Raw genomic sequence first — 6,000 nt, forward strand, 5'->3', positions numbered from 1 at the left:
GATGAATAAACCTTTTGTTCTTGATAGAAACACAAAAGCCATTGATCATATACCCATTCGCATTTTGTCATTTGAACAAAAGAAACTATATTATTATTTATACCAATTTAATGACTCATTGTACATACATTATTATTGTAATATCACTGATGATTATAAAAGGACTATGGATTCTCATGATGGCTTCATATTTGTAATGACTGATGTAACTGATAAGGTGACATCACTTGTTGTTTATCACACACAATGTAACTCAACAATATATCATTGACATGATGAAAAGAAGCTTTAAAGTGAGAATTATATGGTAAGATCAAGTCAGGCACTAACACTCCATGGTTTTCATATGTATATACACTTGCCGTAAAATTCTGTCACAATTTAAATACGTACTAGACATATTAGAAATTTAAAATAAGAAATATAGGGATTGCTGAAAAAAGCCACGAAACAAGAAGGGATCGCTGGGGTGGTAATGTAAACCACAAATCCCTATTTTGACTTTTTATACTCAAATGGAGCATTCATAGAGAGTCAAAATAGGGATTTGTAGTTTACATTACCACCCCAGCGATCCCTTCTTGTTTCGTGGCTTTTTTCAGCGATCCCTATTTCTTATTTTAAATTTTTAATATGTCTAGTTTGTGTACTTTTTTCCAAATTCATATATGGATTATAAGTCATATAGACATTATTGAGGTATGTCCATATGTATGTACTGTACAATATATAAAATACTTATTGACAGAATTATACGTTGCTGCTGAAGGATGTTTATTACTGACAACTGTGGTAAGAACATTCTTTATTGGTTTCATTTGTTTACAGTATCATACTACCCTATAGACTTGCAACATTGGTTACAGAAATAGGAGAAACTGATGGTTGCAGTTCCCATGGTTACCGTTCATCTTCACATTATTGATTTCTGCTGGATTAACAAGACTTGAAACCCTGGAACAATAATTGTAATTGATGATATTTCAAAATGTACATTTCTAATTGTAACAGTATTTAAATGGATACAGATCATACCACAATAACGGTGTGCGATACATACATTGAGGTAAAATGGTCAGTAATACACACAGAGAATGGTGTGCTCGGTGCGAGGAGGCATATCATACACACTTTGGTGTGATATGCAGCCAACTGTTTTAACAGTGTGGTCTAGACGAAATTTAGAAACATTCAAAAATTGCGAATTTTACGCGAAGTGTTCATATTATTATTCATAATATTATTATTATTTTGTTTCACTCGTGTACAGCCCAAGGCTTCCATTTTTTCGTGATAGCTAAAAACTACACAGCCTTATGCACCTATCAATGTTAAGCCCCACTACCCCCCTCCCGGGCTTACTAAGGGATTAGTGGGGGATTTTCGCCGATTTGATCAGAAATTTTGCCCCACTAGTGGGGCATTTGACCGTTCGAAATTTTAGGCGTTTGCTTTAGGCCACACCAAGTCAAACCTTAGTTTCTGGTCACCCGCCCGCATGGTAAACCTGGAACCCTAGTTTATGAGGACTATTATTAATATTACAGGTGCTTAAGTGCATGTGACCCAGCAAGACACTTATTTTTTACTGCTAAAGATCGAGATACTCTAATAGAGCAGTCAGTGATTCCAATAGAGCAGTCACACTACTCTTAACTCTAATATTAGGTATATATGTGACACTAATAAAATGTTTCTAACTATAGCTAGTTTTGTCCTTGATTATATATAGCTGTTCAGATTATAACTGTTACTAATACTTTTGTAACCAAAGTAATTTCAGTAGCATTAACTACTAGCCCATGCAGATGGGCCATAGCTTTAACTTTATAATTCAAATGTAGTCCTCTAATGATTAGTCTAGTAACTTCAAATCCTTATCACTGAACACTGCAGGGGTATGGAAAGCCGGCAACATTCGGTGAGCTTAAACTTAAACTTTTCCATAACTAAAATTAGATTGGCAAGTAGAAACCCTTATAGTTTAAACATTCCCAGATGATCACTAAAAACACTAGTCTGGAGCACTCAATGACTCAAAACTTTGACAGTTACTTTTCTCAAGGTTACTGAATAGAAGGCTGGAAACACATAACTAGTGGGCTAAGACTTCACATTTGAATGAAGAATTTCTGATGTGAAAATAGAAGTTAAATTTCATTTTGGATCATGATCATTTGAACAACTTAGCTATAAGTGCATAGTAATACTTTCCTGACATAGCTAATGAGACTTTTATTTCACTTGGAAAGCATAAGTAGCTACATGAGCAAAACATTTCCTATAGTATATTCTAAATAAATAAATAAATATACTTAAATGCTATACATCAGTGTATAGCTAGCCATGATCCATCAACAACTTTCCTAGTGAATTTTTTGCCGAAGCACAACTACTTATGTTGTTGGTTAAGTTTGACTAAAAACAAAATCAACATGAATTTGCTAAATTGAGCAAATAATAATACCATACAGTATATTGTCACAGTAGAGTCTATAGTCCTGAAGTCCTGATCATCCGCCCGCCCGCATCCATTTGTAGGCTTGGGAGTGACCAGAAACTAAGGTATGACTTGGAGTGGCCTTAGCTTGCGAGCTATGAGAATTGATCTGTTTCCTAAAGTTTATTCCAGCGACACTACATGGAGATTTGACCACTAGTTGTTCCCCAGTGGGTGGAGAATTTGATTTTTCAAAAAGTCAAATCCCCACCATTTCCCCCACTACGCCCGGGAGGGGGGAGGTGGGGGATAACATTGATAGGTGCATTACTCACTGAGTCCTTCCGCATGTCCATAACCCATTAATTAACTCGTACTCCACAGATCGCTAACCGGCCCGTATACGGAAGAAGCCGTAGAAGTACAAAATTAAGGAATCTTGTGTGCTCAGGGATACGTATTGTTCGACTATAGTCTTTATAACGTTAATAGATGGCAGATTGAAGTTGTGCAGCACTCTTTTACCTTACAAGATCGCCATAATAGGGTCTCTAGTGAGCTGCCCGTCTTCGCTACGAGAAGCCGTTTAAGCGCGCATCCCTTCTTTCTAGCCATCACAGTGAGTGCTTTGTTTGTCCATTATAAGTGGAAGATAAATGGTAGCGCTGATATGGCTGCTTTTCACATGCAAAAAAAAGGTTGGGTGGGGTGTTTATTACAACCCTACCATTTAAAAATATTTTGTGGTCTAACCACATATCATCAACAACCCTCCCATATGGTATCCATGTCATAAACAACTTACAGAGTGTGAAGCCTGACAGTCTTGTATGGGAGGATTGTGTGCTACTGTGCTTATGTCAGTGTAACTAGCTACTGTGTACATATTCTCCGATCAGCTAGTGACATTGACAGTTGCAAACATTTAGCCATGACCACATGCATGCTAACCAGACTTTGCTGACTATACCTATGGTGTTCAACTTTGTGACACACTGTTGCTAGCAGGCTACACCTAGGCTTTCCAGGGCTAGAGCCCAGTCTAAGTCCTGGCAATTGGAACTCAATATGCTAGTTTAAAGTACTCCTGCATGTATGGGTAATGACTGCCAAATCCCTGGTAATCATGTAAGACTGGCTATGCCACTGGCCACTGGTAGTGACATTGTGATTTGTATATGCAGACACCGGCATAGGAAGACTTTTCGGCCAAGCCTAGCCATCTCCTATTTAGCTTGATTAATACCAACTCACAATGTTGCTGCTGTATTCAGCCCTGTTCATACGTGCATTTATACAAAGGTGTTGTAAAGCGTCATCGCTACAATAATAGCACTACAGCTACAATGTATAGCTATCTCTTCACTACCTATTCTGCTAGACAACTTTACACCTATAATGTACGTGCTTGATGTATGCATCGTTATATCACGTGAAAATTTATGAAAAAAAAATTGGACTCTACAGGAATTATAACACTAACAGTTACCATTCTTATAACTTGTATCATAGAGTTTCATTCTTGTCCTTCTGTTAGAATAAACACCTAAGACATCTTGTTCTTCAAGTCTCCCGTGCCGTCATCAACACTGTCTCCTGTATGATAGGTGCACAATCAATAATTCTTCTGACAGGTAGCTAGCTCATATAGCAGTGTGTTTTCAGCAATGGTACCAAGTGTGACGATGATGGCTCAAACACTAAGTATAGACTAGGAATTAATGTATCCTGCCTTATATTTTGTGTGTGTACAAATGAATCAGGATGAAAATACAGTCTTTATCATAGATTACAAAATTAATATTGCATTAACATATCTAATGAGTTAGCCTTTTAAACCAAGGAATCTTTGTTAGCTTACTACACTAATGTACCAATTAACTTATAATCCATATATGGATTTGGAAAAAAAGTACACAAACTAGACATATTAAAAATTTAAAATAAGAAATAGGGATCGCTGAAAAAAGCCACGAAACAAGAAGGGATCGCTGGGGTGGTAATGTAAACTACAAATCTCTATTTTGACTCTCTATAAATGCTCCATTTGAGTATAAAAAGTCAAAATAGGGATTTGTGGTTTACATTACCACCCCAGCGATCCCTTCTTGTTTCGTGGCTTTTTCAGCGATCCCTATATTTCTTATTTTAAATTTTTAATATGTCTAGTACGTATTTAAATTGTGACAGAATTTTACGGCAAGTGTATATTATATAGTTATACAACGGCCACGAGTGCTCTGCCTGAAATAAACGCACGAGCCTGAGGGCCGTTAGGCCCGAAGGCAAGTGCGTTTATACAGGCAGAGCACGAGTGCACGTTGTATAACTGTTATGTACCACTCACCTAATAGGTGGGGAGAGTCTCACAAGACAGCTGTAACACTTATAAAGGCCAGGTTTCTAACATTGATTGTGGGTAGCTAACCAAGCCGTACGTTGCGATGACGTTCCTCCTGCAGTACTGCTGCCACCTGAGATATTGAAAGCTAGTACGCTATGGGTTATATCGCTAACCTGCATTCGCTGTTCGACTCTCATCATGTAGTGCTCAGCATGCCAGCGTGATCACTCAATCGCCATATAGACTAAGCGCCAGACTAATCACCATAGTGATTCTCTTGAGCAAAAAAAAGTAGCTAAATAGATGTTTTAAGTAAACAAAACCTAACTACTAAACGATGCTAGTCTAATTCTTACTATTCACACTGGCTAAACTCGAATCAGGTGGCATGACAAAACTGGTTACCACAATCGAACGTAAAGGTTAGTATTATTTAGAATATATTTGCTTTATTGAGTCATTGTCGAAGTGGGCTACAGTTTAATCTGGGCTAAGATGGCACCAGACTAGTAAGGTGTATAAGTACGTTTATATATATATGTAGACTAGAATTGTGGTCACCCGTGTTGGATTTTTCGATCGCCATTGGCTGCTTGTAAACATTATACGTATTGGTGACGTTATGGCCCAAAATCGACCTTTACATGTCAGGCTATAAAAGAATTCGAGTGATCTGTAAAGTGTCTTTCCACCTATTAGGTGAGGTGTCGTAGTGGTCTTCGCCACCAGCACTTGTGCTATGCTGCACAAAACCGCAGCCAGTGTAATATCTGTATATTGCACTGCGGTCGGTGCATTATAACTTATAATGCACTCGTTGTGGTCTAAAAAACCGCAACCAGTGCGTTGTAAGTTATAATGCACTCGCTGCGGACTGCAGCAGTGCAATATACAAATTATGGCACTGGCGGTGCCTTTGAACTGCCCACGCAGAGTGGTACATACATATGAAAACCATGGAGTGTTAGTGCCTGACTTGATCTTACCATATAATTCTCACTTTAAAGCTTCTTTTCATCATGTCAATGATATATTGTTGAGTTACATTGTGTGTGATAAACAACAAGTGATGTCACCTTATCAGTTACATCAGTCATTACAAATATGAAGCCATCATGAGAATCCATAGTCCTTTTATAATCATCAGTGATATTACAATAATAATGTATGTACAATGAGTCATTAAATTGGTATAAATAATAATATAGTTTCTTTT

At 37.5% G+C, this 6,000-nt stretch overlaps 2 long non-coding RNA genes across 2 annotated transcripts; one reads left to right on the forward strand and one right to left on the reverse strand.

Moving 5' to 3' along the window:
• Nucleotides 1-632: 632 nt before the first annotated feature.
• On the forward strand, nt 633-1,023 carry LOC136246959 (uncharacterized). Its single transcript, XR_010696943.1, has 2 exons — nt 633-792; nt 847-1,023. It is a non-coding gene; the product is annotated as an uncharacterized lncRNA (long non-coding RNA).
• Nucleotides 1,024-3,891: 2,868 nt separating this feature from the next.
• On the reverse strand, nt 3,892-5,133 carry LOC136246961 (uncharacterized). Its single transcript, XR_010696949.1, has 2 exons — nt 4,788-5,133; nt 3,892-4,140 (listed from the first exon to the last, which is right to left on the reverse strand). It is a non-coding gene; the product is annotated as an uncharacterized lncRNA (long non-coding RNA).
• Nucleotides 5,134-6,000: the final 867 nt, after the last annotated feature.

The sequence above is a fragment of the Dysidea avara genome, chromosome 2, assembly GCF_963678975.1.
Source record: "Dysidea avara chromosome 2, odDysAvar1.4, whole genome shotgun sequence".
Taxonomy (NCBI): Eukaryota; Metazoa; Porifera; class Demospongiae; order Dictyoceratida; family Dysideidae; genus Dysidea; species Dysidea avara.